Below are 11,964 nucleotides of genomic sequence, written 5' to 3'. Positions count from 1 at the left end.
GTCTTGTTCTCCGGATATTGGCACCCCGAGAGGCGTGGCCTCTTGTCAGCTCCTCCCTTGGGGTTGAGTGGGGAGCTCGGAGACGCCGAGGTTTGGTGCGCGCGCCCGCGCGCTATCTCTAGAACTGAAGTGGCCGAGGGTGCGCGCGGCGGGGCGGCGTGCGGGGTTGGGAGGAGCGAGCAGACTGGTAGGCTGGGCGGACTGCGAGCGGCCGGGAGCGCGCTGTGGACTCCGCGGCCGCGAGTAGTTAGTTAGTTGTGTCAGTTGCTCGGTGGCGGCGGCCGCGATCACCAGTAAGGGGACGGGACAGGCGGCAATGGTGATCATTGCAACGGCGTGTGCTCCCCTCAGGTAACGGGGGCAGGGTTGCCCATGTACTCTCCGGTCCCTTTCCCACGCGCGCAGGCTTATGGGGCCAGGGTCGCCTCGAGGTGAGGACGGGGACCTAGGGGAATCTGGACTGGGCGGCGCCGCAGGGGCTCAGCAGCCGGTGCGTCCTGCAGGGCGAGGGCTGCAGCGTCCCGGCCACCCACGCGCCCCGTGGGCACCGCGAGCCCTCTCGTGCCCCCCGTCGGCCCAGGCCTCGCTACCCTGGCTGCCATGGTCCCGGTAGCGCGGCGCCCCCCAGAGGAGGGAAAGTTGGAACCTGGTGGCTAGGGACTTCCCGGGGCTGAGCTGCGAGGCTCGGGGAAAGTGAAGCCTTAGGGGAGCTGGACGCGGGAGGGGAGGCTGGGGCAGGAAGGATTTCTGCCAAGTCTGTATGGTCATCCCGCTTCCAAACCTGGGAGGATCATGGTCAGCCTTGCAGCATCAGTCGGGACGGAACCGGTGACTCTGTGCCTGCTCACTTCACGCTCTGCCTGGTGAGCCCCTAACGCCTGCGGACTTACTGGGTTGCTTATGGTTTGGGATTTGGAGGGAGTGGGTCAGACAGTTTTTTTCTTTTCCCTTTGACTTAGGGTTCTTGCGACTTTCCTTTCCTCCTTCGAAGAGGACTTGCCATCTGAACTGGCTCCCCTTCTCCCCCCACCCATCTTATGCACCATCCATCCGTTGGAGAGCTTGATTTCGTTCTTGGACTACATTAATGACTGCTGTGACTGCTGAGAGCATTAGCAAAGAGGAGCCCCCCTCCCGCAAAGTCTCATTTCTGCAGTTCGCTTTTCAAAGGACCCAAATTTAGGAATCAGAGCTGTGGAATGGAGTTATTGGAAGGCTCTTGTTGAAGGATGGAGATGAGTTAGAGGAAAATTATGATTTCATCTTTATTGGCCTTACTATAGAAAACCCAGTACATTTTTCTTTGCCTCTGTTGAATGTGGTAAGATTACACTTTCAATTAAATACTTGGCGACTTACATAAAAGACTATTTTTAGGTCACTGGATGATGAACATGAGCAGCCTTTTCACCTGAATTGGAATTGCTTTGAGTGTTCTGTTTGGCAGCTTTTTGTCGTCGTTGTTGTTCAGCTACAGTGTCCCTCCTTTACCTTCCCCGATAAATGAAGTGTGTAGTCTAGAGAACACATATTGCTGTCTGCAAAGTGGGAAAAAAAAAAACCCAGAAAGTCCAAATTTGAATTATCCACAAGGGTAAAACTTTCCATGAGCAATCTTGGATACCCACTTCATGATGGCTTCTTTTGTAATCTCAAGAGCATTTTAGATCTTGCAATTCACTGGCTACCGTAATTACTTTCCAGAATGCTTGGCACTTCTTTGGTGACTTTTTCAATAAACTATAATTGCTGGTGAGGTACATGAAGTACATTTTCTTGGCTTCCAAGATGGGAGTTAGTAGCCTTATCAGAGAGATTAACAGTTAACAATGGAAATGGCGTTCATACCACTGCCAGTGAGTTCTGGCTATGACCAGCTCACAAACTATGTAAAAAACAAACATCCCCTTCCCATAGATGTCAGAGGGGAAGAAGAGAAAATATTTTATCATGTCTCTATTTTGGAGAGAGTAACATGACTATGTTATGAGGGGAAATTGTTAGATTATTTTCTTTCAAACTTTTTGGTTGGCAGTCCTCCTTTCTCTACCCCATGGAGGAACCCACATTTCTGTTTGGCTGGTTTCCAGTGTTGTGAGATGTGTTTGGTAAGAGGCAAAGATAAGCTTGCTCTGAGTTGTTCGGGTGCTGAACTATTCTAGTAGCAGTGCAGAGAAACTTCTACAGTAGTGTTTCTACCCCATTAACATTCTGTCAGAATTCATTTTAAGAGTCTGTCCTGAGGCCCATAAAGAAATAATGCCACTTCATAACTGTTTTCTGACAGTCACATTAAAAATTGTGTTCCTGAAATACCTTATATGTATATGCATATAAACATTTATCTTCGTACATTTATGGTAATGTAAATATTTAAGTCTGAGAGCTTAAAAACTTTTATTTGCTTGTTTGCGTGCATTCCCTTTAACAGCTAACAGTGCCAACCATATTCGCCAAATAAGCATCAACCATAAATTCAGGCTTTGGCACATTTCATATAATAACTCTTCTAAATTGCTCCATGGTGAAGCATCATGAGATTAGCATTTGCTTCAGAGTGAGATTTGTTGTTGTTTTCAACTGTAACGATGTGCTGCTGTTTAAGGGGAACAGGTGCTGGGCTCTAGCTGTTTGTGTTGTAACCTGCCAAGTCCTACTCTTTTGTTGGATGGGTTGTTAAAGCAATTTAGGAAGCAAACTGTGGCCCTTGGCATGCCAAATATGAGTTTGAGGCTCCATATCACTTTCGCAAATCCCCATTTTCACTGCTAATGTAGATGTGAACCTCATTTTCTCCTTTGTCTTTTACTGTGATTCCTATGCTCCAGTCTTCCCATTATTAGAGCGTCAGGTACAGGCTTCTTAGGGAAGAAGATTCTCCTTGGAAAATTCGAATATTCTAGTAACTTTCAGGCCAAATTCAAATTTGAACAAAAGACAAGTATTTGGATGTCCTTTGAAGTGTTGGGCACGGTGGTGGGACCTGAGTATATGGAGAACGATACTGTTTTTGCCAGGAGCTTACACTTTAGGAGGGGAGCTAGCTGGGAACTGGTAATTATCATATGGTGTGATATATGACAGGTGTGTGCACAGGTGCCTGTGAACGAGGAAAGTACAGAGGAAGGCTTGTTGACTCAGACTTGGATTCTTGGCTGTGGGGGACGTTCTGGAATCTTAGTTACTCAAGCTAATCTTGAATAATATATGAATCAACTAGTTCAGAAAGAAGGAACCTATTTTATCTTAGTGCTCTTGTAGTAAAAAAAAAAAAAACCACAAACACAAGTCATGTATGTAATATGGAAAATCTAGTAGCCGTGTTTTAAAAAAGTAAAAGTCGAGACTCATAAATTAACCCAGTGTTTTAAAATAACATAATTTCAACATGCGATCAATATAAAGCAATAATACAAAGGTATTTTAACATTCTCGTTTTCATACAAAGTCTTCAGAATCTGGTGGTATTTTTACACTTTAGCACATTTCAACTAAGACTAGCTACATTCACACACTCCGTTTCTATACATCAACAACACAGCTTTGAAACAGAGGCAAATGAATCACTGATTGTAAACCAAGCTTAGGAATTTTAACTTCACCTTGAAGGCTGTGAAATTCTAGTTGAAAAAACGAAAACAGGGCTGGAGAGATGGGTCTTCCAGAGGACCTGGGTTCAATTCTGGGCACTGATATGCTGGTTCACAAACATGTGTGGCTCTAGTTTCAGGGGATCTGACACCCTCTTCTGTTGTCAGAGGACATTGAAGGCCAAACACCCACACACATAAACAACAAAAACAAAGTACTTCACCACCACCTCCAGCAAACCATCCTGCAATAAACCACAGGTGGTTTAGACCTGTCATTTTGACAGAAATGAAAGCTGAATTAGAAAGGGGCACAACTTGAAAGCAAGACCAGTTTTTTTTTTTTTTTTTTTTTTTTTTTTAAACTATTCCTGGTGAGAAATGGCATGGAATGTAGAGAGAGTGGATGTAGGAGAGATTTGGGAAGTATTATCAGTAGGATAAGACAAATATGTTATAGAATAGAAAAAGATTGGGTTCGGTGAGATGGCTTAGTGGGTAAAGGTACTTGCTGCTAACCTATTTTCATCTCTGGGATGCACATGGTAGGAGAGAACCCAGTGCTACAAATTATCCTCTCTTATCCAGATGTATGCAGTGACGATGCCTCTCATAAACTAATATGCCTGAGTTGAGAAAGACTGAAGATTGATGATTTTCACGTTTGTGTTAGAAGCTTCTAGGTAGATGGGGCCAAAGCTAATGGGGAAAGTCAACCATCTATGCCAAATAGAGCCCAGATGAAAAAACAAAGGACCACCCCGCCCCTCCCCCCAAAAAAAAAACGAAACAGAAAAGCTGAGTGGGTTTGTTAGGGAGTTGAGAGGAGAATATTTGAAGGACTAGGAGTTGTCAACCTGTGTCCTACCATTTAAAAGGGCAAGTAAGATAAGGTTTGAATAAAGTCTCTGTGACTTGGAATTTAGGGTAATTTAGAGTAGTTAGCTACATTGTAATGCACTAAGGAAGTTGAAAGTACAGCTAGGGGTTTAGCTGATTGAGAAGGATACAGTGTTGTTCTTTTTGGTTTTTCTTGACTCGGATATCTTGGAGTCCTGGCTGGCTTTTTACTAGCCAGTTGCCAAAGCCGACCTTGAACTGTTGATCTTTGTGCCTCTACCTCCCCAGCACTTGGATCACCGCCAACATTTGTCATCACACCCGGGAAAGCACAGTGTTTGTGACCTAGGACTCTGCAAGAAAGTACTGGAAGCCAGATGTTGAGGATTTAAAGACGTTTGCCTTAAAATGTTTTTATGAATTGTCTTGGGCATGCTTATTTGGAATTGGGAAGAATCAATGGAGAGAGAGAAGAGTGGGGGAGGGAGGAGAGGTGAGCATAGAGGGAAAATGGTAGGAAGGGATGAGGAGGAGAGAGGAAGGAAGGAAATGAGCATGAGTATGAACATCCTGGGCACAGGTGGAGAATTTGGCCTTGGAAATCTTAGTTTGGGTTTCTATTGTTGTAAATACCATGACTAAAAGCAAGCTGGGGAATACAGGGTTGATTTGGCTTACTCTTTCACATCACCATTCCTTATTGAAGGAAGTCAGGACAGGAACTCAAAGAGGGCAGAATCTGGAGGCGGGAACCTGATGTAGAGGCGTGGAAGAGTGCTGCTTATAGGCTTGCTCTCCATGGCTTGTTCAGCCTATTTGGGTTTTAATTTCAGATGTAGTCAAGTCGACAGCCAAGAATAGCCATCACAAATGGAAAGTATTACTTTTCAGCAAGCAGAAGAGGTGGTAAAGGTTGCTGGACAGAGGTTAAGTAAATTTGAAGCTAATAGAGAGAGGGAAGGGAAAGAATTGCTAGGATGTCTTGTGTGATTTTGATTAGCCATTAAGAATGAAAGGGCGTTGGTAGAACAGAGTTTGAAAAGAGTGTGAGTTTAAAACAACTTGTAGGAGAGACTGGAGAGGGGAGAGGCAGAGAGACACAGGAAAATGAAGCACGCTGAGGAACTGTTTGAGGTTGGAGATCTTGCTGTTGGGCTTCTGATTGTATCTGAAGAATCTATTCAGTATTCATGAGACCCTTATCTTACCATTGCATTCCTTGTTTATAAGATAAACAGCGAGAGTTCAAACCTTACCGGTAAATTTCAGATCAGAACCCAGTTTATTACAAACTTCTTTATAGATAACAGTTTGGTAGCAATACCTGAAGATAGTTAGGAAATGCAGGATACTCAGAATTGTGCGTTGTATGAAGACTTGTGGACTCCATTTTTCTCTTCTCATTTGCTAGCAGATTGTTACTGAATGCTTACCTGGGCTTTAGTGGACACACTGCTTTCTGGGTCTTCTGGAAGCATAGCATTGTGCTTATAGCTGGTGAATTCTGTGCCCAGATTGCCAGGAGTTGCTTTTCATGTCTGCCATTTGTAAGCTGTACCCTTGGGAAAATGATTTTCTTAGTTTTCTTCTGTGTCCTGATCCTTTTTCTACAGTCACTCAAGGACCAAGAGAGTTTTATAATGAGCTAACATTGGAAGTATAGTTAGTATCATGTATTTGTTAAATAATACAAAACATGGTCTAAGTATTCTATTTAGAAGTAAATGATACTTTATAGTTTTCCGTTGACTGACGCTCTTTTCATTGTTTACAGTTAGGGCTTCCACTTGAATTTTCAGAGTAGATTTGGTCACCTTATAACAAGGGAAGAGCAATGATGCAACTCTTAAACGGTGGAGTAATGGACGTCTGAAAGGATGAAATCCTGCCTTCCTTACAGGTGGGGGCCGTACTTGGGGCTTCATTTGAATGGGCAGTAGGAAGGAAGACTTAAGGTACTGGCGAGGCAATAGAAAGTATTTTACTAATGCCACCCATTTCTACCTTTTGGGGACAGTGGTAAGCATGGTAGTAAACTTTGCCATCAAATATTTCAAGAAAACTCCTGAAAGTTAAAAGAGCTTGTGGGTTTCCAGACTGCATAAGGAGGTTAGCATGCTGAGCACTGAGAGAGAGAGGAGGATCCTGCTGCTTGATAACCTTTTCTGATCTGTGCTGGGTAAGAACATATTTTAATCGCTTCTTTATGCTCCTTTCTGTTCAGATGAAACTTGTCGAGTGGTAGCATCTGTGAGTCTGTAAACCACACCAGCAGTAGCACAGAAATATTCTATAAATAAGAGTAATTTCTAATTTAGGGAGTTAAACTTTTGAATTCTTAAATTTTATTTCGTGTATTTTCTAAATGAAATGTGTAAGCAGAATTTGACTCCTATTATTTATAATAATTGTAGTTCTTTCCCCCATTCTGCCTTCCAAATGTCTAGCAAAAGAATCTTGTCATCAGAAACACTGTGTTTTATATCTTTTGCAAAAGGCAACTACAGAGCTTTACAAAAGACTGAATGCTAATTCTCTCTTATCTTCTTTGGGTCTGTGTGGTCTGTATTTTCATGGACTTGCTATCTGACTAGGCCAGACTGAGTCTGCTGTACACAAAGCCCTCCCTCTGGCTCTCCATCCTTTTTACTTCAAGATCTGAAGTGTAGTTTGACATTATATATTACACCACACATTTAAAAAAGTAATAACCTTTTAAAATTATTATTGTTATTATTAATTAACTAATTAATTTCTTGTTTCTTTCAAGACATGAGTTTTCTGTGTAGTCCTGGCTGTCCTGGAACTTGCCTCTGGAGTACTGGGATTAAAGGCATCCACCACTACTGCCCAGCATATTAATAATTTTTAAAAAGCTGAACGAGATGTGGTCTCAGCACTCAAGAGGCAGAGGCAGGTAGATCTCTTAAGAGTTCAAGGCCAGCCTAGTGTATATAGTGAATGAGACCCTGTCTTTTAAAAGTAAGAAAAGCTTTTTCGGGGCTGGAGAGATGGCTCAGAGGTTAGGAGCAATGACTGCTCTTCCAGAGGTCCTGAGTTCAGTTCCCAGCAACCACATGGTGGCTCACAACCATCTGTAATGAGATCTGGTGCCCTCTTCTGGAATGTGAGCATACATGGAGGCAGAATGTTACATAATAAATAAATAAATCTTTAAAAAAAAAAAAAAGAAAAGCTTTTTTCAAAAAATTGTTTTTATTTTTAATTATGAGTGTGTGTGGTGGGGGAGGGGATGGTATATGTACATGAATGCATTTGCCCACAGAGATCAGAAAAGGATATGGAATTCCCTAGAGCTGGAGTTACAAGGAGTTGTTAGCTTCATAGTGTTGTTGCTGGGAATTGAACTTGGGGCTTCTGTATGAGCAGTATGTACTCTTAGCTGCGGAACCTCAGCACGCCCTACCCCAATTAATAACTTTTCAGATAAAAGAATTTATTGCTATAGAAAAAATATGGACTAAAATGGAACATAGAGTAAAAGGGAATATCTGTCCTTCCATCTAGAGATAACTAGCATTAATAATTTGATGCTTTCATTCATCCAGTTTTTTAGTCTGTGTACATTCCAAAATATCTAATTGATATTCTACTAAATAAACTAGGAATATGGTTTACGTATCAATTATAATCAGTAGAATGAGCTGACCACCCAGTGATAGGTATGTGGGAGCTGGAGTGGTTTAGGAGATGCAACTTCGTGCTTAGTGGAGGGCTTCTTTTCATTTACAAAAATGGTATTTCTCTTTTCTCTTTTCACACTGCTAAACTATGTACGTTAAATGGATGTTTGAATGTAGCTCCTTCTTTTAATAATCGGATAAACCTTTTTTTTCCTGATGATTTATCATTTAAAAAAAATCCCGGGCTGGAGAGATGGCTCAGTGGTTAAGAGCACTGTCTGCTCTTCCAGAGGTCCTGAGTTCAATTCCCAGCAACCACATGGTAGCTCCAAACCATCTGTAATGAGATCTGGCGCCCTCCTCTGGCGTGTGGGTATACATGGAGGCAGAAAGTTGAATACATAATAAATAAATAAATCTTTGAAAAAAAAAGAACAAAAAAAATCCCACCTCTCTGATGCTAAGAACTGACAATCAGAAGAACTAACAAGGATTTATTAGTAGTATTGGTCCTTGATAATTTCAAAATATGTCTCAAAATCTCTTACCAGTGCTGTCTAGTAAAACTGATATCAGCCACATAAGTGACTTTTAGTTTCTAGGGCTCACATTTTAATAGTACAAATAGATGAAGCAAATCTTTATGATGTATCCTTTTTGTTGTTTTTTGAGATAGGGTTTTTCTGTGTAGGCCTAGCTATCCTAGAATTCCTTCTATAGACGAGGCTAGCTTCAAACTCACAGAGATCAAACAGCCTCTGCCTCTCAAGTGCTAGGATTAAAGGCGTGCGCCACCACCAACTAGTTTATGATGCATCTTAATTGAATAAAAATTTTTCCACATTTTGATTTTAATTTAAATTTTTGTCTTCAAAATCTGTTGTATATTTTTCAAATACAGCCCATCTTAGTTCAGGCTAACTGCATTTTAAGTGCTCAGTAGCCACATGTGGGTACTGTTAGCTCAGTTCTAGAACATATAATTTTTCCCATAATATACAATAAACCATCACTTCACAGGTACTCTGGAGGATTATATGAGAGTAAAACAGCAAAGCCAAGTTGCCCTGTGGATGCTGAATGCTCATTCTTGCGCCTCATGAGAGTTTTTTTTAAAGCTTTGCCTCAATAAAATTTTATATTTGCATATTTGTAGACCTTCATGTCACACATCTGTGTTGAAGTTGCAGTTCTCTAAAAGCTAGCTGGAGATTCTACTTACAATTTTCAGAATATTCTCTAAGAAGAATTCCATCTTCAAGGAATTTATATAACTTAAATTTTAGAAGTGCACCTTCCAAAGTAGCTTGATACCTGAGGAAAATAAACGCTGTGGCGGCTTCCTTGGAGGGGGATCCCTTCATGGAGTAAGTAGTAAATGCACACATACACATGCTTTATAGTTCTATATGCACACACATCATAGTTTATTAATCATAAGAATAACAACTAGTGCTAGAGATGTAGGTCAAAGGGTAGACTTCTTGCCAAGCATGAGCCCTGCATTGCCCATGCCTGTGATCTCAGCAGTCTCAAGGTGGAGGTCAGACCAGATGTTTAGGATCATGCTCTGACATATTGAAACCATGTCTCAAAGGCAAAAATTAAAGTAATTTTCTCTTTTAAAAAATGAATTGAGTGGGGCTGGAGACATGCCTCAGCAGTTAAGAACACTGGCTGCTCTTCAAAGGACCAGGTTCAATTCCCAGCACCCATATGCCATGGTGGGTGGCTCATAACCATCTATACCTATAGTTTCAGGAGGTGCCCCCCCACCTCTCTGGCCTCTGAAGGAACCAGGAGTGGACATGATGACCAGACATATATGTAGACAAAATACCCATAAACATAAATAGATCTAAAAAAATTTATGTATGAATTGGACATTATAATAAATTTGTTGTCTATTGCATTTTATAATGAACAAGTAAGTTTCTTTGTTGTTTATTTTAATTTTAATCTTTTTGCTTACTTAGATACCGTTTATGTAGCCTAGACTGCACTTGAATCTTTGCAAACTGCCCTCAGTTTTGCAAGTCCTGGGACCACAGGCATGCATTATCATTTCTTCCAAAAGAGGACTATTAAACAATTTTTGGTTTTAATTTAATTTTTAATTTGTTGCATAAAAATCGTGTAATATTGATAAACTGCATTTTGTTCTATTATAGAAAACATACAAATTCATTGGAGGCCAAAATGGTGGCTGGCTTCAGAGTAGCAACATTTTAAGTACTCAGAATATAATTCTGTTCTTCAGAAAAGACCACAAATATGAATTGACTTTCTTATTTTTATAATAATACTTCCTCTGTGAGGTATTCAGCACTTCAGAAATTTTTAAAGTAAAACAACAACCTAATGCAGAGCCAATAATAATATCCACCCAGGACAGCATTTGAAAATGTTCATGAAAACATTAGCTTTTTCTAGCATCAGAAGGGCTTCTAACTGCCTACTCACTGAGTCATCTGCAGCAACTGAAAGTTCGGATGCTTCTCATTTGTTAGTGGTTTCTTTCCTTCCTTTCTTCCCTTTGTCCCTCCGTTCCTCCCTCCCTCTTTCTCTGCCTCCCTCCCTCCTTCCTTCCTTTATAGTAAAGTGGCTTGTTTTTACCTGCCTCGAATCAAGTAAGTCTTACAGTGTCATTGCGTCCAGTTCAGAAAGCAGAGAGAGACGAATGCTGTGCTCAGCTTGTTTTCTTTTTCTTCAGTCTAGGACACCCCCCCCCCCACATTTAGCATGAATCTTCCCACCCCAATTAATCTAATTTAGAAACTCTGCAGGCATGATCAGAAGTTTGTTTCCATGATGTATTAATCAGTTCTCTAGAGAAACAGAACTGCTAGAATGAATGAATGTCTGTCTATCAAGTAGGATTTATCAGAGAGGCTTACAGACTGTCTCTCCAACAATGGTTGTCTCTCAAATCTAATAATTCAGTAGTTGCTCAGGCCACAAGGCTAGATTTCTCAGCTGGAAATCAGTATCCCCAGAATCCTGAAGAAGTAGGCTCTACTGCTGGTGAGGGAATGAAATTGCCAGTGACTGTGAGGGCATGCAGGCAAAGAGCAAGAATTCCTGGGTGTAGGCGACCAGAAGTTGTTGCCCAGACTTAAGGTGGGTCCTTCCACTTCAAATGGTCCAATCAAGAAAAATCCCTCACAGATGTACCCAACAGCTTTGGTTTTAGTTAATTCCAAATGTAATCAAGTTGACAACTAAGAATAACCATCACATATGATGATTCTAAGTCCTGTCAAGTGGACAATGAATTAATAGTGGTTTGTTTAAGAATATTACTGTAGCCTGGCTGTAGTGATACACACTTTTAATCCCAGCACTTGGGAGGCAGATCTCTGTGAGTTCAAGGCCAGCCTGGTCTACAGAATGAGTTCCAGGACAGCCAAAGCTATGCAAAGAAACCCTATCTTGAAAAATAAAAAACAAACAAAACAAAACAAGAATATTACTGTAAATTGTTAATCTATAAAACACATAAATGAATTATAGAGTATGTGTATTTGTTTATAGTGTTTACTTCCAATTACCACTGGATTTTCAAAATATAGGGATTTTTTCATCTGTTATAATATAGGAACTGTTAAGAGTTTCTAAGTTCACGCTTCTTCAAAGGCTTTTGCTTTTCATCATTTGAATAGTAGGGTGTATTACATAAGTCAGCTGATAGAGTGCTTGCCTGTCATGCAGGAAATGCTGGCTTTAGTTCGTGACACTGCACAACCCAGGTGTAGTGGCATACAGAAGTTCAAGGTTATCCTTGGCTGTGTAGTAAGTTCAAGGCCAGTCTGAGATACTTGAAACTGTCTTTAAAATTTTTAGAAAATTGTGCCTGGTATATAGTCACATTTTTAGTGATTACTGTTAAA

At 41.1% G+C, this 11,964-nt stretch overlaps 1 protein-coding gene across 3 annotated transcripts in view; it reads left to right on the top strand.

The window, feature by feature from the left end:
* The first annotated feature begins 213 nt into the window (after positions 1–213).
* The window catches only part of Peak1 (pseudopodium enriched atypical kinase 1), a 211,902-nt gene continuing 200,151 nt past the window's right edge, over positions 214–11,964 (top strand). For all 3 annotated transcript variants that reach the window (XM_057766600.1, XM_057766599.1, XM_057766598.1), the window contains exon 1: positions 214–351. The gene's annotated coding sequence lies outside the window, so the exon portion shown is untranslated. The remainder of the gene's footprint in view (positions 352–11,964) is intronic.

The sequence above is a fragment of the Chionomys nivalis genome, chromosome 4 (assembly GCF_950005125.1).
Source record: "Chionomys nivalis chromosome 4, mChiNiv1.1, whole genome shotgun sequence".
NCBI lineage: Eukaryota > Metazoa > Chordata > Mammalia > Rodentia > Cricetidae > Chionomys > Chionomys nivalis.
Note: the sequence above shows the minus strand (reverse complement) of the source record. Positions and strands in the feature narration are given on the sequence as shown.